At 48.3% G+C, this 22,469-nt stretch overlaps 1 non-coding gene across 1 annotated transcript; it reads left to right on the top strand.

The window, feature by feature from the left end:
• The first annotated feature begins 17,314 nt into the window (after positions 1-17,314).
• Positions 17,315-17,396, top strand: TRNAS-GCU (transfer RNA serine (anticodon GCU)). Its single transcript has one exon. It is a non-coding gene; the product is annotated as a tRNA-Ser (tRNA).
• Positions 17,397-22,469: the final 5,073 nt, after the last annotated feature.

Genomic DNA, 22,469 nt, shown 5'->3' with positions numbered 1-22,469 from the left:
GTTTGCGAGCAAAGCACCAAGTGAAAAAGGGTTTAGAGATAACTTTTTGCCTCTGATGCCAATATTAGGAAAAGAAGTTACTGAAGAGTTAGAGAACAAAATAAGTGTAGAGGAAATAGAAAAAGCCATTGATGAATTGAATGTCGGAAAGTCCCCGGGAGCAGATGGTTTGAGTGCGGCCTTTTACAAGAGCCTTAAAAGTGAATTATCTATCATGCTCTATAGGCTTTTCAAGGAGTGCTTTGATGTGGGTTATCTGCCACCGTCGTTTAGCAACGCGCATACGGTCTTGGTTCCCAAGACTGATGAGCCAGCCATGCTTTTAAAAGTTACAAGCTATAGACCGATCACGTTAACAAATGTTGATTATAAAATTCTGATGAAGGTGTTAGTTAAGAGATTGCAATACAATATAAAAGATATTGTTGGACCTCATCAAACGTGTGAAATAAAGGCCAGAAGCATATTTAATAATATTCATGTAGCGCGAAATGTGTTCGAGTGCTGCGATGCTCTAAACAGGAGAGTGGCCATGGTTCAAGTTGATTTTGAAAAAGCATTTGATCGTGTGTCTCATGAAATATTGTACTGTTTGTTGGAACATATTGGTGTTGGTGCCATTGTATTGAAGGGAGTTAAAATGGCTTATGCATGTTGTTCTACATGCCTTATGATTACCAAAGCGTTATCAGAAAGAATTGATGTAAGAGCAGCTGTTCGGCAGGGATGTCCACTGTCTTCTCTCCTCATTGCTATATATTTGGAACCATTGTGTAGAATGGTAATTGCTAACGAATACATCCGTGGTTTTAAGCTGGGAGTATGTGAAGTGAAAATATTGGCATACGCTGATGATGTGGCGCTTTTTTGTGAAGACCGCGAAAGTGCTTCGGAAGCTTTGAAAGTAACACAAAGGTTTTGCAGGCAAACTGGTAGTGCTGTTAATTTAAAGAAATGTCTCGAAGTCTGGCACGGGGAATGGGAAGAGGAACCGGAAATTTTCTGTGGAGTAAGATGGGGCTACAAAGCCCGGAGCTTATTTGGGAGTCCCTTTGGACAAATACGGGGAGAATATGAATTACTGAAATGAAAAGCGGACGAAATACGGGAAAGGACGAAAGGATGGATGGGACGTAACCTCTCTATTTTCGCCCGTGCGACTGTATGCAATACCTTTTTGGTGGCAAGAATAATGTATTTACTTCGATTATTGTATTGTGCTCGAATAAATATCCAAAGGTTCCATCGTGTATTTGCGTTCTTTATTTGGTCGTCCAACTGGGAACGAATTAACACAGATAATCTCTTTCGGCGAGTAAAAGACGGAGGGTTGTTTCTAATGCATCTATATGTGCGGCAGATGGTTTTAAGGTTTTGTTTCCTACGTGACCAAAAAGATGCATTCCTGCGAACTTTTATGCAAATCATGCTATCCAGTGCAATTCCGGAGTTTAGAGACTCTTCATGCTCTGCTCGAGGATACACTGTGTCACGCTTCCTGCGAGAAGTGGTATGGTCGTTCAGGTTTTTTTGTGTGTGCGGTACTCTGTACAGTATTTAGCGACGGTAACACCTAAGCGGCTGTACAAGGACCATATTTCACAATTGTTCCCAGCTCCATTGTACAGAACTTTATACTGTGAAGGCCCAGGGAAAGACGTGCTCAAGCGAGTTAAAAACATGGCTGTTGCACCGGGCGTAAAAACAATCTTTTTTTAAATTACATACAGGAACCCTCCCAATGAAAACATGGATGAAATAAAAGGGCCTTTTTATACCTTGGGGCTCAAACTGTCTACCATGTAGGAAACCTGAAACGGTTGAGCACGCGTTCCTGGATTGTTTGGATGTGGTGTTTTATTGGGATGTCTTACAAAGGACACTTAAAAAAGACCTGCCACTGACGCCACGTGGAATTCGGTACTTGACAACTGTTGATGATTTTCAGTATAACCTAATCATGCTATTGGGCCTTCACAGTATTTGGAGGAGTAGGATGGCTTATAGACATTGTGATGTGGATGCACGATCTGTATGTGATTATTTTGTTGAACAAGTGTATAAACAACAAGAAATCTTGAAGCAGCAAGACGCTGCGGATGAGGTCTTGAGTCTAATGGGCGAACTTTCGATAATGAAAGTCCATTAGACACGGTTGTCAGCCAAGGGGCATGACCACCACGATCTTTTACTGATGTATTTGTGCCAATTCATGCAATAAAAAAAGACGAGGTGGCCGAGAGGTTAAGGCGATGGAGTGCTTGCTAATCCATTGGGATCTGCGCGCTTGGGTTCGAATCCTATCCTCGTCTGGGGTTGTTTTCTCTTTTTTTCAAAGCCCTTGTGGAAATATAGGGGCTGCCATCGGCGGCTGCACTGCTTATCCGGACGAGGTGGCCGACAGGGATTCCACTTCCGGCCACCGAGGCGAACGGACGTGCTATCATGTGCTCCGACGGAGCGGTAACGAGGCCCAGCTTGGTAGCGGAAACAGCATTGCGGACTCACCTGACCAGGATTATCAAGTTATTTTGCTTCCACTGCCATCAAGTCGGAATGTTTTATACTGTTTTTCTGCATGCTGACGTGAAAAATTGGTCGTATCACGTGGAAGACTTCCGTGATGCGTTGGATACTTTGGATATCCTCCCCGAGGTGATTGCCTTGGGGGCGTACCAGATGAATCATGTCTGGGCGCTTACATTCAAGAGCGGAGACGGGATGAAGAAAATGTTGGCCTTGCATGATTTCAAAGCAAAGGAACGATGATGTGTCATATTCGGTTTAGTTAACCAGGACGTGAGGCTAAAGTTGCACTGTCTTGTCTACGGTGTCCACGACGACGACGTGCGATCCGCCCTGGCACCTTTTGGGACGGTGATGGATATTTCGAAGGAAAAGTGGCGTGTCAGTGGCGTTGCGGACAAAGCATCAACGACAAGGGTAATTGGGCTCAAGCTGAAATCCAGAGTCTCGGTGGACGACCTCCCGCACCAAATCCGCGTAGCAGGCGAATTGGCTCTGTTGGTAGTGCCGGCCAGAGCCCCGCTTTGTCTTCGGCGCCAGACTGCGGGGCACATCAGACGCAACTGCTGTGTTCCTCGTTGCGCCCGATGCAGACGCTATGGCCATCAGGAGGAAATGTGCGTTAACATTTACGCGAGTGTTACTGGACCACTGCAACCTCATTATGGATGAAGCCGACGCCGAGGAATCACCGAAAGGGAGGATGGAATTGATCACGCGATATCCTGACATATATTCCGAAAATTCTGAAGGCCCCTCGCAGGCAGCAAGCCGTGACACGAAAAGCGAGTCACCTGCTACACAAGTCATGACTCCTTCGGAGGCTGCTGAGAAGTAATCTGAGAGCACCTTGTCGGAGGGCTAGCGAGACGAACGCACCCAGGACGGCGTGCAGCCGCCTGGTGTTACGAAGGCTGAGTCCAGTAGTGACAGAAGAGCAGCGTCAGCCGTAAGCAATGGAACTCAGCGGGAGCCTAGGAAGTAACTGTGAACTCAAAAAGAACACACGGGGACAGTGTGGGAGCAGGAGACGGCCTTGACTACAATAAAAACGAGGGACCGCCCCCCAAAGCCGTCATGCCACGGTGACCTAGTTTCAGACCGAGGTCGAACGTCTCCCTCGGCCGGAATACGGTCAGGGCACCACCCTCGTAGCAACGAGGGATTGTGAAGTTTGTGCATAAGGAACTGGACAAACTCTTCAAGATGCTTCGACCGAGAGGCAAGGCCACTTCGCAGTGGCTGCGAGCTCAACCAAAAAAGCAACTGCTTCTCAGGCTGCCGAGGTAAGCGCTGTGCGGTGCTTTTGTTTTGTAATTAAATGGCAGTAAACCTTCAGTCCGCGTTACGTGTAGCCACTTTAAACGTCCACGGAATGTCGGCGAGACGGCAGTAATATTAAGTGAGTCGGCTTCTTCTCGAAAACGAATTGGACTTAATCGCTATACAAGAAACGAAGGTAGAAAGCGAAGAACAAACGGGCCGCATGACCCAACAAATCCTGTATCGGTATAATGTATGTGTGCCATGCTGTTGGCAATTCGGCAGGGTGTGTTATTTTTATTTGCAGCAGCCTGGGCATTGTCAAGGAGGCACTCACTGTGTGCCCTTCTAGACGCCTGATTGTTGTTGACTTTTTCTTCTCTAATTTGAAATGGCGTATGATACGTGTCTATGCACCTAATATGGAAGGGGAGTGTCAACTCGTTGCTGAACCTAGATAGCGGGACGCCCCGCTGAATTGTGCTCGAAGCGGAAAACAGAAGTTAAGAATAAACTTTAGCTTATCGATGAAGGAAAATATAGGGGAGCCATTGTGCGAGCACGAGCAGAGCGATTATCGGTTGGCGAGACATCGAACAAGCGCTCACCCAGTGACGGTGACAGTATGCAGCCTTGCCTCACTCCTTTCTCAATCGAAAACCAATCAGTAAGACCATGTCCAGTTTTGACTGGCCTCTTGCCCTTCATACAAGTTCCTGAGGAGACAGATGAGGTGAATTGGAACTCCCATCTCTAGGAGAGCTTAACCTCAATCTATTGTGATCTACGCAGTCAAACGCTTTCGCATAATCAATAAAGCAGAAGTAGATGGGTTTCTGGAACTCTCTTGCTTTTTCCATGATCCAGCGAAGGTTGGCAATCTGGTATCTAGTTCCTCTACCCTTGCGAAACCCAGCTTGCATGTCCGGAAGCTACCGATCCATATACTGCTGCAGCCTACCTTGGAGGATTTTCAACATCACATTGCTAGCATGCGAAATAAGCGCGATCGTGCGGTAGTTGGAACAATCTTTGGCACTGCCTTTCTTTGGAATGGGGATGTAAACTGACCTCCTCCAATCCTGTGGCCACTGCAGGGTTGTCCAAATTTGCTGACATAATGTATACAGAATGTTAACAGCGTCGTCATGGTTGAGGTTCTGAAGCAACTCAGCTGGAATGCCATCAGTTCCGCTAGCTTTGTTCTTAGCAAGGCTGGCTAAGGCCCATTCAACTTCACTCTTCAGGATGCCCGGCTCGAGATCAGTAATCACAACCGTCTTATGTTGGGTTTGCACATCCGAGTCCTTCTTGTACTGTTCTACTGTGTATTCCTGCCGCCTCTTCATTATCTCTGAGGCTTCAGTGAGGTCCCTGCCTCGTTTGTCCTTTATCACGCCAAGCTTAGCATCTGGCGTTACGAAGGCTGTTTTTTTCTTATCCGCAGGGTCCATTGGAATGGCGTATGATATGTGTCTGTGCACCTGATAAGGAAGGGGAGTGTATAGGTTCTTCGAGCAGCTCGAACAGCATTTGAAGGGTGAAAGATGTGTTCTTATGGTGGGTGACTTGAATTGTGTGTGTATGCTTGAAGATCGCGTAAAACTGCAGCCTGTGAAGGACCCTAGCGCACACTTATTAAGGACGTTAATCACAGAGTATCATATAGAAGACGTCGGCTTCTATCACCTAGTGGGCAACGCCAGTACACCCATTTCCAAAGAGAAAGCCATGCGAGGCTCGATCGTGCATACATTTCTCTAGACCTCGCGCCTCTGTGCCGAAGTTACGAAGTTAAGCACGTGTCTTTTACAGATCACAGCCTAGTAGTTTTTTGCATAGGAGCAAAGGAAAATCAATCGAAATTTACCTGGGAGCTTTGGAAATTTATTTCTAAACTTTTGGACGATTAGAGCTATGTGAACGAAATAAAAGAAATGTTCAACGCATTGTTTGCGATAAAATCGCGGGACTGGACGAGTGGCTTAAGAACAATATAAAAACAAAAGCAATAGAAAGAGCAACCATTTTGCGATATGTCAGTAAAGAGAACGAGAAAGATCTGCACCGTCAACTCGTTGCTGAACCTAGATAGCGGGACGCCTGAATTGTGCTCGAAGCAGACAAAAGAAGTTAAGAATAAACTTTAGCTTATCGATGAAGAAAAATATAGGGGAGCCATTGTGCGAGCACGAGCAGAGCGAGTATCGGTTGGCGAGACACCGAACAAGCGCTCACTCGGTGACGAGAAAAAATACGCAGAAGAGAACAAAATTCAAGAGTCTTTACCATAACGAGGTTACTACAGAATGCGACGTTATCAAAGAAACGTTTGTAGAGTACTACAGTGAGCTACTTGGGCGTGCTAAGCAAAATAAAGAACAATTCGAAAGTGAGTTTTTGCACACCATGTCCAGGATTGAGGATGACGTTAAAGTCAGTCTTGAGGAACCAATCACTGTACTTGAAATTGAGCGGGTTATAGACGAAATAAGCGCTGGAAAATTTACCGGTCCTAAAGGATTAAGAGCTGCTTTTTACAAAAAATTCAAATCATAAGCTAGCAAGGTATTTTACCGCGTAAAAAAGGAAGCATACCATGCTAAACAAATGCCGCCATCTTTCGAAGCTTCACATATTGTCTTAATTCCTAAATAAGATGATGCAGTCAAATTTATATCGATGGGGTCCTATAAACCTATAAGTCTCACAAATGTGGATTATAAATTGTTTATGAAAGTATTGGCAAGGAGGGTGCAAGGCGTCGTTAAACAACTGGTAGGTCCACACCAAACGTGCGGCATTAAGGGCCGCACTATCTGTACGAATGTACACAACAACTAGATGCTTTTTAGGGTGTTGCGATGCAGACGGAAGCCATGTAGCAATGATACAGCTTTACTTGCCAAAAGCACTTGACAACGTTTCACATGACGTCCTTTTCACCATTTTAGAGCATGCAAATATAGGTAGTGTTATCTTAGATGGAGTCAAAATAGCATACGCTGGGTGCTCTACTCGTATTATTGTAAATAAAAGTCTTACTGATGCAACAGCCGTGCGATCGTCGGTAAGGCAAGAATGTCCATTGTCCCCTCTTCTATTTGCCTTGTATCTCGAGCCCTTTTGTTTAGGCCTGATAAATTTTGTCAGGCTTAATCCCCTTCATGGATCACTGCCTTGTCGTGGCGGAGGGGCGTGCGAAACTCGATGAAGTCGTGAGCTCTGCTGTGTAGGGCCATCCAAGATAAACAGATCAAGGCAAAGAGTTCTGACAAAATGTGATTCACTGGAGAAGGTAATGGCAACCCACTTCAGTATTTCCTGCCAAGAAAACCCTATGGCCAGTCACAATACCATTAATGATATGGCGCCGGAAAATGAGCCCCCCAGGTTGGAAGGCGTCCCACATGTTACTGGGGATGAACAAAAGGCGATTCCTACTAACTCCAGGACGAATGAAGCGGCTGGGCTAAAGCTAAAAGGACGCTCAGTTGTGGATGTGTCGGGAAGCGACCGGAAAGTCCGATGTTGCAAGGAGATATATCACATAGCAACATGGAATGTAAGATCTACGACGCAAGGTAAACTGGATGTCGTCAAGCGAGAAATGGACAGATTGAACATTGATATCTTGGGTATCAGCGAGCTTAAGTGGACCGGAATGGGAGAATTTTACTCCGGCGACCATTATGTCTTTTATTGTGGGCACGAATCCAAGAGAAGGAATGGAGTCGCTCTCATAGTAAACAGAAGAATGGGCAAAGCAGTGCTAGGGTACAACCCCAAAAGCGACCGAATGATTTCACTTTGGATCCAAGGTCACCCTTTCAACATAACAGTTTCCAAGTCTATGCACCGACCACTACTGCTGAAGAAGCTGACGTTGAGACATTTTATGCGGACCTACAATGCCTTTTAGACCGCACCCCCTCATCAGACGTCGTTTTTCTCATAGGAGACTGGAATGCTAAGGTCGGGAGTGAAGAAATATCCGGAATTATAGGCAACTTCGGTCTTGGCGAGCCAAATGAAGCTGGGCAGAGGCTAGTACAGTCTTGTCAAGAAAACAACCTGACCATAGCGAATACTCATTTTCAACAGCACAAGAGGCGCCTGTACACATGGACTTCACCGAACGGCCTGTACAGGGATCAGATTGATAATATTGACACATGCCATTCATAGAAGACGAAGATTTGAACGGGTGATTCGAAAAAGAGGACGAAGCAATACGGTGCTGCGCTTTTGTGCTGCCTTGACTGGCTGTTGGTGTTCTTCGGTGCCAGAGTGCCAGAGCGCCTTCTCTGTAACGTTACGTTACAAATCTGGTGGAGGAATAGCCAGGTATCGATCCAGTCCTGCATAATCAACCTGTCAATACGGAGCTTACCCCCGTACATCAACGCCTCGGCCGCCGCCTACGTGGAGAGCCCCCTGAATTCGGACCCCTTCCGGCCGCTACCAGGACGACGCACCCTCAGACGGCCGTAGAACCTGCTGCAATGACATCTGAGAGCAGGCTTCCCACCCACATTCTGTGTCATCAGCCGCGAACACCCCCCTCTTTTCATGGCGACGTGTTCGAGGACGCCGAAGACTGGCTTGAAAACTACGAGCGAGTTGCTCGTTACAACGGGTGGGCTGATGAGCGTAAGCTCCATAACGTGTACTTCGCTCTTGAAGAGTGTGCACAGACATGGTTTGAAAACCATGAGGCTTCCTTCCCATCCTGGGCAGCCTTCTGTCGTGATTTCAAAGCCACGTTTCCTAGCGCCGACCGCCGGGAGCGAGCAGAAGCTGCGCTACACTCGCGCATTCAGCGACAGAACGAGAGCGTTCGTATGTTCTTTGAGGACATGACACGCCTTTTCAACCGTGCAGACCCACAAATGCCAGAAGATAAGAAGCTGCGTCACCTGATGCGGGGCGTTAAACAAGAACTTTTCGCGGGACTGGTGCGCAGCCCACCACGCACTGTGGCGGAGTTTCTCAGCGAGGCAGCGACCATGGAAACAACGCTGCAACACCGAGCCCGTCAGTACAACCGTGACGTGAACATCATTAGGTCCGACGCACCCCCTGTACATGTCGGCAGTGACATAGACTCACTACGCAATCTCATCCGGTCTGTCGTGCGGGAGGAACTGCAAGCGCTCCGGATGCCTTGCAACACAGCATCTTTTCCTTCATTGGCTGAAGTCGTCCGGGACGAGGTGCGTATGACAGCTCAGCAAGTTGCTGACGTTGTTCCCCAGCAGCGCGTTCCTCACCAGACGTTTGACGCGAGGCCCACCTACGCGTCCGTCCTGAGTAAGGCTCCCCCGCCAGACCATAGTATCAACGCCGCAGCTCCAGCAATGGAGCCGCAGGGTCCCCGCATGGAGCACCTCGCATGGAGCCGCATGCAGCCTCGCTACTCCCCTCCGCCAATCTACCAGCCACCCCGCAAAAGTCAAGTGTGGCAGCCCCGGGATCGTCGGCCCCTGTGCTATCATTGCGGTGAAGCCAGTCACCTTTACCGGGCGTGCCCGTACCGCCGCGTCAACATGCGGGGTTTCGCCTCGGAGGGCCTCTACCCTCGGAATGCAGAACGGCCTACTGAGATTGCAAGCGACCTTGCAGCGCGACAGTACCCCGTCACATCCGTTTACCAAGAGCGTCGGTCTACGTCCCCGACGAGCAACCGTTCGACAAGTCCCCACTCTTCCCGACGCCGCTCTCCCAGCCCTGGCCGGGAAAACTAATACCAGCGACCTTCGGAGGCAGGGTCGCTGATGTCGGGAAATGTGAAGATCCTCCGTCATCGTCAGGCCGACCCGACGAGATTTCACTTGTGTCAGGTAGCGACAGCATCCGGCATACTACCTCCGATTTGTGCGTAACGATTGATGGAGTGGATGTCACCGCGTTACTCGACACTGGTGCCGATTATTCTGTAATGAGCCGTGGTCTCGCCCGAGAATTGAAGAAAGTTTTGAGAAATTGGACCGGCCCGAAAATTCGTACGGCGGGAAGTCACTTGATTGAACCTGCAGGCAAGTGCACAGCGCGGGTCGGCATCCGTGGTTTTGTGTATGTCGGAGAATTTATCATGCTTCCTGAGTGTTCGAAAGACTTGATCCTTGGTCTAGACTTCCTGCAGACCAACGGCGCTGTCATTGACCTGAAAGAAGCGCGTGTTTCCTTTTCGACGAAACGAGCCGTGGCGCGCATTGAAAACGACGATCCGTGTCTGAATGTTTTGCGTATAGTCGACGATGACGTGAGGGTTCCGGCACGTTCTAGTGTGCTGGTTCTTGTAAAGCATGATTTGTTCCACGATAACGAGGGCATCGCGGATGGGCACCTTCCGCTGCTACTCGAGAAGGAATTAGCCGTTGCTCGAGGGCTCGTACAACTCCAGAACAGTTGTGCTACTGTCTTCCTGACAAATTTTGCTAAGGAGATGCGGCATCTCGCCAAGGGCACGGCGGTTGCCGTCCTTCACGATGTTACTGCCTTAACTCATTTATGCACCGCCGGAACGAACCCTAAAGAAGAGGCCGCACCTTGTCATGCTCTGCAAACCGTTAAAATTAGCCCCGACTTGAGGCCCGATCAAAGGAATCTTCTCTCGGCTCTTCTGAGCGATTTCGCAGACTGCTTCGCCACAGGCTCGAAGGTCGGTCGTACTCCTGTCGCCAAGCACCGCATCATCACCGATGAGACCACGTTACCGGTATGCCAGCGCCCGTACCGGGTTTCTCCTAAGGAACGTGACGCCATTAAAACGCAAGTGGATGAAATGCTTGCGGACGACGTGATCCAGCCTTCGACGAGCCCATGGGCGTCGCCAGTAGTCCTTGTCAAAAAGAAAGATGGCACCTTGAGATTCTGTGTCGATTACCAAAAGTTAAATAACGTGACCAAAAAGGACGTCTATCCGCTGCCCAGGATTGATGATGCCCTCGACCGACTACGCGATGCCAGGTACTTCTCCTCATTAGACCTCAAAAGCGGATACTGGCAAATCGAAGTGGATCAGAGAGACAGAGAGAAGACTGCATTTGTGACGCCCGACGGCCTATACGAGTTTAAGGTGCTTCCGTTTGGTCTTTGCTCTGCACCGGCCACGTTCCAACGTATGATGGACACGGTTTTATCAGGTCTCAAGTGGCAGTCGTGCTTGGTGTACTTAGATGATGTTATTTTCTCGCCTACAATCGAGCAACACTTGGACAGGTTGCGCATCGTGCTTCAAGCACTCAAATGCGCGCAACTAACGATAAAGCCTGAGAAATGCCACTTTGCTTTCAAAGAACTACGCTTCCTCGGCCATGTTGTCAGTGCACAGGGCGTTCTCCCTGATCCCGAGAAGACTACCGCAGTGTCAAATTTTCCACGTCCCACCGACAAAAAGGCACTTCGACGATTTCTTGGTCTTTGTTCGTACTATCGACGCTTTGTCCAAGATTTTTCTAAGATAGCTGAACCACTGACAGCACTAACTAGAGATGACATACCCTTCCTGTGGGGAGACGATCAAGAGCAAGCCTTCCAGGACCTTAGAAACCGCCTACACAAACCCCCAATACTCGCCCATTTCGATGAAGACGCCGCAACAGACGTACTGCCAGCAACGTTGGCCTCGGCGCGGTACTCATTCAGTGGCAAGGCGGAGTAGAACGGGTTATCGCCTACGCGAGCCGAACACTCTCACGATCAGAGGTGAACTATTCGACAACGGAGAAGGAGTGCCTTGCGGTAATCTAGGCCATCAGCAAGCTTCGACCATATTTGTACGGACGACCCTTCCGTATTGTCAGCGACCATCACTCCTTGTGCTGGCTGGCAAGCCTTAAAGACCCGTCTGGACGCTTAGCTCGTTGGAGCCTCCGTCTTCAAGAGTATGACGTTACTGTTGTCTATAAGTCGGGACATAAACACCAAGATGCAGATTGCTTGTCATGCGCGCCATTGGACTCCGCCGCAGTAAAAAACGCCGACGAGTTTCCCTTTATTGGGGCCATTACTCAATCCCATATGGCTGACCTTCAACGCAAGGACCCGGAGCTGGCGCCGCTCATCGATTATCTGGAAGGACGCGGTGGTAGAGTACCGCTTGTTTTTCGTCGTAGCTTGCAGTCATACGCTTTACGAAGTGGAGTTCTCTACAAGCGCAATTTTGAAAGATCAAGAGAGACATTTCTACTCGTAGTACCTACGCACCTACGGCCTGACATCTTGAGCGCTTGTCACGACGAACCGTCCGCCGGCCACTTGGGAGTTAGTCGTACGCTTGCAAGAATTCGGGAGAAATACTATTGGCCGAAATTATTACCTTCAGTACGATCCTACGTTAAAACCTGCCGTGACTGTCAACGCCGAAAGGCTCCACCCATGAAACCAGCTGGATTTCTTCAGCCGATCGCTCCACCGCAAACTCCATTCCAACAAGTGGGAATGGATCTTCTTGGTCCTTTCCCGAAGTCAACTAATGGAAAGCGTTGGATTGTTGTCGCGACAGACTGCTTGACCCGATATGCTGAAACCGCGTCGCTCACAAATGGAACTGCCACCGAAGTAGCAGAGTTTTTTGTCCACGACATCGTGTTGCGTCATGGCGCTCCGGCTGTTATCATTACCGACCGCGGGGCAGCTTTTACGGCCCGCCTGACTAAGGCTGTACTGAACCTTACACATACTAGCCATAGACGGGCCACGGCATACCACCCGCAGACTAATGGCTTGGTGGAACGGCTAAACAGAACTCTGGCCGACATGCTGTCTATGTACGTGGATATAGAGCATAAGACCTGGGATCAAATCCTCCCATATGCCACGTTCGCATATAATACGGCACTTCAGGAGACGACGCGGCTCACACCCTTCGAGCTTGTCTTCGGCCGTCGAGTGACCACTCCACTGGATACAATGCTGCCCGTATACACCGACGACGAACATGAGCTTGACCTGGACATTGCTAGTTTTACTCAGCGTGCAGAAGAAGCGCGGCAGCTGGCAAGACAGCGCATATACCTACAACAGCAACTAGACGCTGACCGTTACAACAAGGGACGGCGCTTCGCTGCCTACGAGCCTGGAGACTATGTCTAGATTTGGACGCCCGTTCGTCATCGTGGGCTCTCTGAAAAATTGCTGCGTCGGTACTTCGGCCCATACCGTGTCCTCCGCCGCCTCAGCGACGTTACTTATGAAGTTGAATCCGCGACCCAAGATCCCTCAAGCCGCAGACGACGCAAGTTCACTGATGCTGTGCACGTCGTCCGGATGAAACCCTACCACGATCGCCCCGCTGACTATTCTTGAGACTGATGGTGCCCCGTTTTGTGCTGTGGTATCCCATACCAACCTAGCATACTATCTGTCAGCTCATCGCATCAAGCAGCATTTGCAGCATCGAGGCGATGCTGCCAAGAAGGGGGGCAATGACACATGCCATTCATAGAAGACGAAGATTTGAACGGGTGATTCGAAAAAGAGGACGAAGCAATACGGTGCTGCGCTTTTGTGCTGCCTTGACTGGCTGTTGGTGTTCTTCGGTGCCAGAGTGCCAGAGCGCCTTCTCTGTAACGTTACGTTACAATGTTCTTTGCCGGCAGAGATGGAGAAGCGCTATACAAGCAGTAAAAACAATGCCTGGGGCCGATTGTGGCACCGATCATCAGCTTCTCGTTGCCAAATTTAAGCTTCGATTGAGGAAAACGCAGAAAACTAGAAGGCATTTCAGGTATGATCTGGATCAAATTCCATCAGAATATGCTGTGGAAGTGAGGAATCGATTTCAAGAATTAGATCTAGAAGACAGAGAGCCTGAAGAGATGTGGACTGATGTTCGTGATATAATACAAGAAGTTGCTACTAAGGTAGTTCCAAAGCAAAAGAAATGCAAGAAAGCAAACTGGTTATCTGAAGAGGCTTTGCAAATAGCTGACGAAGGGAGGATGGGAAAACTTATGGGGGAATAAGAACGATACAGGGTTCTCAATGCAGATTTTAAGAAAATAGCAAGGAGAGATAAGAATGCCTTTCTGAACATACAGTGCCATGCAGTTGAGGACAACAGCCAATTGAGGAACACAAAAGCTCTGTATAAGACAATCAAAGATATCAAAGGAAGCTTCTGTGCTAAGCTGAGCGTGATAAAGGACAAACCAGGCAGGGACCTCACTGAAGCCTCAGAGATAAAGAAGAGGTGCAGGAATACACAGAAGAACTGTACAAGAAGGACACGTATGTGCAAACCCAACATAAGACGGTTGTGATTACTGATCTCGAGCCGGGCATCCTGAAGAGTGAAGTTGAATGGGCCTTAGCCAGCCTTGCTAAGAACAAAGCTAGCGGAATTGATGGCATTCCAGCTGAGTTGCTTCAGAACCTCAACCATGACGACGCTGTTCACGTTCTGTATGCATTATGTCAGCAAATTTGGACAACCTTGCAGTGGCCACAGGATTGGAGGAGGTCAGTTTACATCCCCATTCCAAAGAAAGGCAGTGCCAAAGATTCTTCCAACTACCGCACGATCGCGCTTATTTCGCATGCTAGCAATGTGATGTTGAAAATCCTCCAAGGTAGGCTGCAGCAGTATATGGATCGGTAGCTTCCGGACATGCAAGCTGGGTTTCGCAAGGGCAGAGGAACTAGATACCAGATTGCCAACCTTCGCTGGATCATGGAAAAAGCAAGAGAGTTCCAGAAACCCATCTACTTCTGCTTTATTGATTATGCGAAAGCGCTTGACTTCGTAGGTCACAGTATATTGTGGCAAGCTGTCCAAGAGATAGGAGCTCCGATTCACCTCATCTGTCTCCTCAGGGACCTGTATGAAGGGCAAGAGGCCACAGTCAGAACTGGGCATGATCTTACTGATTGATTTCCGATTGAGAAAGGAGTGAGACTAGGCTGCATACTGTCGCCCTTTCTATTGAACCTATATGCTGAGTGCATCACGAGAAAGGCCGGTCTGGACGAGTCTTCAGCTGGAGTGAAGATTGCTGGAAGACGTATCAACAACCTTAGATATGCGAATGGTACCACTTTAATGGCAGAAAGTGAAGTGGAACTCAAGAGACTTCTGATGCGCGTACAAGAAGATAGTGTGAAGTTTGGGCTTAAACTGAACATTAAAAAGACCAAGATCATGGCGTCTTGTCCTATCAAGTCCTGGAGCATCAAGGGACAAGAAGTGGAAGCTGTGACAGATTTTCTCTTCTTGGGCTCCAAGATTACCCCTGAAGGAGACTGCAGCCATGAAATTAGGAGACGCCTGCTTCTGGGGAAGAGAGCCTTGGCTAGCCTTGACCGCCTAATAAGAGCAGAGACATTAGTCTGCCAACCGAGATCCGTATAACTCGTGCTATGGCCTTTCCAGTTGTGATGTATGGATGCGAGAGTTGGACTGTGAAGAAGGCTGACCGCCGAAGAATTGACGCGTTTGAATTGTGGTGCTGGCGGAGACTCTTGAGAGTTCCTTTGACTGCCAGAAGATCAAATCAGTCGATATTGTCGACCATAAACCCTGACTGCTCATTGGAGGGTCAAATTCTAAAGTTAAAGCTTAGCTACTTTGGTCATCTGATGAGAAGAGAGGAGTCGCTGGAAAAAGATTTGATGTTGGGAAAGGTTGAAGGTCACCGGAGAAGGGGTATGCAGCGAACACGATGGTTAGATGGCATCCTTGAGGCGCTGCAGATGAAGTTTTGTGATGTTAGGAAGATAGTGAGAGACCGGAAAGCGTGGCGTGATATGGTCCATAGGGTCACGAAGAGTCGGACACGACTGAACAACTGAGCTGAACTGAATAATGAAAGAATTCGCGGATTCAAGCTACAAGCATCCGAAGTGAAAGTACTTGCGTACGCGGATGATATAGCTATTTTCTGTGTAAACCGACAAAGCGTAAGTGAGGCAGTCTAGGTTACTGGAGGTGGCTGTGATATTAACTGGCGAAACTCGGCTGGATTTTGGCACGGTAACTGGAACGAAAGACCGGAAACGTTCGCAAACATGCGAAGGACATCTTTGCCTACGAAGTATCTATGTATGCCCCTTGACAGATATCAAGATAGCAAGCAGTACTGGTGTCAAGAGACAGAAAGGGTCAAGGAAAAGAAGCAAGGCTTGCAAGGCCCTGATTTGTCCATGTTTGCCCGCGCGACTGTCTGCAATCTTTTGTTGACATCCAAAGTGCGGTACGTACTCCAATTTGCGTTTATGGAACACACAAATCTGCAAAAACTTCACAGAGTGTTCGTGGTTTTCATTTGGGGGGCAAGTTGGGAACGTACTACTAGGACGAATTTGTTTCATTCTGCTTGTAATGGTGGATTAGGCCTGTCTCACCTGTTTCTAAGACAAATCGTGTCGCGATTTATTTTTTTCGAGACCAGAAAGACTTTTTTTGCGCACAGTAATGCAAGTGCACTTAGGGAATGCCTTACCTGAATTTATTGTTTCATCATGCAACGATGGTGGACGCGCGGTAACTGGGTTTTGACGAGAAGTTGTACTTGCATTCCAAATCTTAAAGGCTCTATTTTCTCTTGAGTATTTAAGTTTGGTGCAAAGGAAAAAACTATACAGAGACCTACTGGATACATTGTTGCCAACACCCTAGTACGGAACAATATACTATGGAGGCCCAGGAAATGATGTTTTAAAGAGAGTTAAAAAGATTAATATTAGGCCCAGCATTGAAACCTTCTTTAAACTTTATACAGGGGTGCTTGCAGTTAAGACTTGGTTAGAGGGAAAAGGAATATTCGTTCCATGGACAACTAACTGTATATCATGCAAGAAACTAGAAACAATAGATCATGTATTTATTGATTGCTGGGATCCAGTCTTGTACTGGGACATCTTGCAAAGGACTCTAAAGAAAGACCTATCAAAAGCACCATATGAAATACGGCCGTTTTCTAAAACTTGAAAAGGATGGAGACATTCTTTTTGACCTGATCATGGTTCTGGGGCTCCAAAGCATATGACGAACAAGGATGGCTGTTAGGCACGCCGATGTAAGTGTCCGTTCAGTCAGGGAGAGTTTCATTGAAAGTATTATGTACTTAAGAGTTGTTTACCGCACATTGCCAGAACCTCCCGACTGGATTGGCGTCCTAGATTAACTTGTTCATTTTAAGAAGTTTTAAGCATTCACACTGGCCACGGTATGGTCACCGTCTTTTATCTGTTATATTTGCGTTGTCTTTGTCCGAGCAGGCAATAAACAAAAAAATAGGTGGCCGAGAAGTTAAGGCGTGGTTCGAATGCCATCCACGTCGGAGGTTGTTTCCTTTTTTTTTTTTCAATGTCCTTGTAGAAATCTAGTGTCGGCCACCGGCGGATGCACTCAGCATGCGGACGAGGTGGCCGAGAAGTTAAGGCGATTGGCTGCAAAACCATTGGGCTCTGCCCGCGTGGGTTCGAATCCCCATCCTCGTCGGACGTCCTTTCCTATTTTGTTTTTCAATGCCCTTGTCGAAGTCTAGGGGCCGCCATTGTCGGGGGCACGGACTATCCAGACGAGGTGGCCGAGAGGTTAAGGCGATGGACTGCTAATCCATTGGGCTCTGCCCGCGTGGGTTCGAATCCCATGCTCGTCGGAGGTTGTTTTATCCTTTTTGCAAAGCTCTTGTAGAAGTCTAGGGGCCGCCATCGTCGGGGGCACGGACTGTCCGGACGAGGTGGCCGAGAGGGATTCTGCTTCCGGCCACGCCAGTGAACGGACGCAGGATGCAGGGCTCCTCAGGAGCGGCTTCAGCGGCCATGTCAGGCCACGGTAACAGGACTACTGAACAGGAAACTACTTACCAGGTTGTTTGGCCTGCACTGCCAACAGGTCGGTTTGTTTCGAATACCGTTTTTTTTTTGCACGCCGATATCAGGGCCCGCCCGTACCTGGTGGAAGATTTCCGGGATGCGTTAGCACAGCACTCGCTAATCCCCGATGTTATAGCTATGGGGGCGTATCGGATGAGCCACGTCTGGGCCGTCACTCTCAAGGATAGTGAAGCGGTGACTAAGATTGTTAGTGTAGGTGAGCTTACTGTGAAGAACTGCCGCTGCTTGGTGATTGATCCGACGAACCAGGACGTGCGACTCAAACTTCACTGGCTGCTGCACAACGTGCCGGACGAGGATGTTCGTGCTGCCTTTGCGCCGTGCGGAAAGGTGTCGGAAGTTACCCGGGAGCGCTGGCGTGTTAAAGGTATGCTTGAAAAGGGCTCTACTACTAGGCTCGTCACGCTGAAGCTGAAAGCTGGCATGAAGCTTGATGACCTGCCGCATCAGCTGAATGATAGCGGTGAGCTGGCGCTCGCCATTGTGCCAGGCAGACCCCCGTTGTGCCTACGCTGCCGGAGTACGGGCCACATTCGCAAAGAGTGCCGGGTTCCTCGCTGCGGAACCTGTCGACGGTTCGGGCGTGAAGACAGCCAGTGTGCACGTACCTACGCAAGCATTGCCGGACCTGGGACCAGCGAAGACTCGTCCGAGTTAATTATGGACGAGGCGGATGCAGAGGAGGCTGCTGACATTAGAGGTCAGTCAACAAAACAGGACGCGCCTGCCATGACGGTTTTAAAAAAGAATAAGGTGACGGTCTCAAGAGAAAAGAATGAAACTCGGCATGTCTTGAACGTTCCATCCCAGGACCATGAAAACACGTCAAAGGAAGCGTCTGAAGACGTAATGAAGTTTTCTGACGCTGAGGAGGATCTCAGTACTGAGCCTCCCTGTACTGATGCCATGGAAGTTGGGCCGGAGACAGCAGCCCTAATTGCCGCAAATCGTCCGCACGAGGAAAGCGTCGAGGAGACTCAGCTGCCAGGCGGTGTTTGTGGTGAGCCGCCGCCGAAAACTGCGGGCATCCGAAGAGCAACTTTGAGACCGAAGCCGAACTTCTCGGCTGACACGCGGCAGGCGGGGAAACCGCCTCCGTAGTTCTGTGGTGTCCTGAACGTTTTGTGGGTCGGCTGCCTACCGACCAGCGTCAGGAACATTCTGCAACCAAGCGGGGCGTGTCCGTGTGTGAGCAAAAATGACAGACGGTGCTTGGACTTCGTTTGAATGCATCCCGACGTTCTGCTGGGAGGACATTATATGCACACATATGCCACTGTTCTTCAGAAGCGGAGGCCACGCAACCATGAAGGTAGGCACCATGCGAGTACGGGAGTCTCTTTCTAATACATGACTCTCAAGCTTAATTCGCCGTTACACGTAGCTACTTTGAATGTCAGAGGGCTGGGAGCGAGAAGGCGACAATGCCAGCTCAGTCGCCTCCTTTTGGATAATGATATAGATATAGCAGCTGTGCAAGAGTCAAAGATTGAGAGCCAAGAAAGCACTGACCGTATGGTGGCTTCTTTTCAAGCAAACTTTTATGTGTGTGTATGCCATTCTGTTGGTTTATCGGGTGGATGGATGCCTTTTATTTATACGGAACACGCTGGGAGTAAGCGTAGAGTCCGTTTTTGCCTGTCCAAGTGGTCGGCTTTTGTTTACTGATTTTACCTACTGTAATTTATGCTGGCGTGTTGTGTGTGTATGCTCCCAATTCAGAATGCGAACGTGAATTGTTTTTTGAGTCTGTTGAATTGTGGTTGAAGGTCGACAAAATCTTGCTCGTACTTGGCGACTACAACTGTGTGTGCGCAGCTGTGGACCGAGCGGCGAAGTGTAAACCTCGAAGAGACAGAAGCTCCGAGCAGTTGAATGCACTTGTGCATGAGTATGGCCTTGAGGATGTTGGTAGTGTGTGCTCTACTGGAAACCAGCCAGAGTTCACGCACTTTCAGCGAGAAAGCCATGCTAGATGGGGCAGGGTGTATGCCTCGGTTGATCCTGTTTCCCTATGTACTGCATATGAGGTCAAGCCTGTGTCTTTCAGTGATCATTGTCTCGTGAGTGCAGTGTTTGGTAGGAAAGTAAAGAAGTCGCGCTTTAACTGGCACCTATGTAATCTGAATGCCAAACTTCTCGCCGATGCAGAGTTCCTTATGGAAGTTAAGACCGAGTTTGAAAATCGTCTTGCTATGCGACCAGTAAGTTTTGCAGCGGAATGGGACAGCTTCAAAGAGTGGGTCAAATTGAAATCCATAGAAAAGAGCAGTAAGGTGCGGCATAAAGAGAAAGAAAAAGAACTGAATGAACAACTCCAATTTCTTTTGAGCATGGAAAGTTCTGTGCAAGGGCATTTCGCCAGTAAAATACGAGAGATAAAAAATGAGTTGGAAACAATCGACAGCAAAAGATACACAGCGGCTGTCATACGTGCAAGAGCTGAAAAACTCTGGGCAGGAGAAGTGCCGACAAAACGAGCACTAGCAGACGAGAAAAGATACGCCTGCCAGAAAGAAATTAGGAGTATAAGGTATGCCGGCCATATCACAGAAGATGCTAAAGATATACAGCGTGCGGTAGCAGAGCACTTCGAAGAACTGTCCTTGTCATTACTCTCTCGTTGTTGTTCTCCGTCGCAGCGCTCGTAATTTGCAAGAACTGCTTAGCGCTAAGCTTCAGACTGTAGGCGGCTTTCAAACAGATTTTCTAAGACTGATGCCTGCACTGGATGACGAAAATAAAGCGCGGCTAGAAACACCGATAACGTTGCAGGAGATAGTATCTGCAATAGATGACCTGACACCTGGGAAGGCCCCTGGGCCGGATGGTCTAAGCGCTGCCTTCTTTAAAACTTTTCAGCAGTATGCGGCTCAGTTTATGCTCTGTGTAATCACTGAAGCTCATGAACGTGATACTGTTCCATTGTCTTTCTATACATCGCACATTGTTCTAATACCCAAGACAGATGATCCGGAGAAGCGACTGTTGGTGGGGTCATATCGACCGATTAGCCTCACCAATGTTGACTACAAGGTGTACATGAAGGTTTTAGCAAAACGTCTGCAAAGCGTGATAGAGAAATTGGTTGGGTCTCATCAAACATGCGGCATCAAGGGTCGATCCATTGCCACGAATATACATGTCACAAGAACCGTACTAGAATGTGTTGACGCACTCGGTGGTCAGATAGCCATGATGCAGTTAGATTTGGCGAAAGCCTTTAACCGTGTTTCTCACGAAATTCTTTTTTCCATTTTGGAGCATTCTGACCTTGGTGAAGTCATAGTGAAGGGTGTTAAAATGGCGTATGCGAACTACACGACCAATATTATAGTGAATGGGGAACTGACTGACAGCATCGCAGTACGTTCATCGGTAAGGCAGGGCTGCCCGCTCTCACCCCTGCTTTTTTCACTGTATTTTGAGCCACTTTGCTTGGCTATCATTGATAGCGATCGCATTTTAGGTTTCAAGCTGCAATCAGCACACGTGAAAATGCTAGCATATGCTGATGACATAGCAATGTTTTGTGCAACCAGAAAGAGCATCTGTGAAGTCACGGGTGTCGTCCAAACATTTTGTGATCAAACCGGATGTAAGATCAATTGGGAGAAAAGCTCTGGGTTTTGGCACGGTGATTGGGACGTGACACCTGATTTCTTCTGTAAGCTGCGATGGTCTGCTCTCCCGACGCGATATCTAGGCGTGCCTTTAGAATGTTATCAAGATCCCAACGTGCACTGGATGGAGGAAACATCCAGAGCGAAAGAAAAAGCGGATGCGTGGCAAGGAAGGCGACTGTCAATGTTTTCGCGCGCTTCTATTTGCAATGTTTTTCTTATTTCGAGGCTGTGGTACCTCATAAATGTGTTGTGTGCCTCACGAACCTCAATTCAGAAAATGCACCGCGTCTTTGCTGTTTTTATTCGGGCATCCACATGGAAAAAAAACCGCCCGGACGAATTTGTTTATTTCTGTTAAAAGGGGCGGGCTTGGCCTTGCACATCTGTTCTTGCGTCAGGTGGTTTCGCGATTTATATTCCTCCGTGATCAAAAAGATACCTTTCTAAGAACTGTGATGCAAGTGCGATTGCAGAGGCTGCTCCCTGAATGGATTGTGTCATGTGAAAACATGCCTGGTACTGTGACTGGCTACCTGCGCGAGGTTGTTTTTTCGTGCAAGTTGCTGGAAGTGCGGTTTTCTTTTGATTACCTTTACAATGTCCCCCCAAAAAAACTGTATAAAGATCTTATTGACGTGATGCTGCCGGGGCTTTTTACCGGGCATTACACTACGGAGGCCCAGGGCAGGACGTTTTGAAAAGAGTTAAGAAGATGCCCGTGAGGCCATCTGCTAAAACGTTCCTTTTCAAACTTCACTCTAATACGCTCCCTGTTAAAACCTGGCTGAATGATAAAGGTATCTTCGTCCCTTGGACAACAAATTGTCTGTTGTGCAAAAAAAAAAAACGGAAACAATTGAACACGTTTTCTTAGTGTTGGGATGCTGTCTTTCTATGGGACGTCCTCCAAAGGACAATTAAAAAGGAACTTCCATTAACTCCTTACGGTATAAGATTCCTACCAGTGCAGAACGATGATGCACCTTATGTTTTAATTATGCTTCTTGGCCTCCATAGTTTGTGGAAAACACGAATGCAGGTGCGTCATGCAGATATAGATACACGATCTGCGCGTGAAAACTTTATTGAAAGTGCTGTGTATATACGCGAAACTTTCAGGATGCAGCAGGATCCGCCACAATGGCATTCTCTGTTTGATGAGTTGGTGCAGTTGAAAACATTTTAGCCGCGTACGCGTTAGCTCAAGTG

This window comes from Amblyomma maculatum, chromosome 1, assembly GCF_055883805.1.
Source record: "Amblyomma maculatum isolate TAMU_Amacu chromosome 1, ASM5588380v1, whole genome shotgun sequence".
Classification (NCBI taxonomy): Eukaryota; Metazoa; Arthropoda; class Arachnida; order Ixodida; family Ixodidae; genus Amblyomma; species Amblyomma maculatum.
The sequence above is the reverse complement of the archived record's forward strand: the minus strand, read 5'-3'. Positions and strand labels throughout refer to the sequence as shown.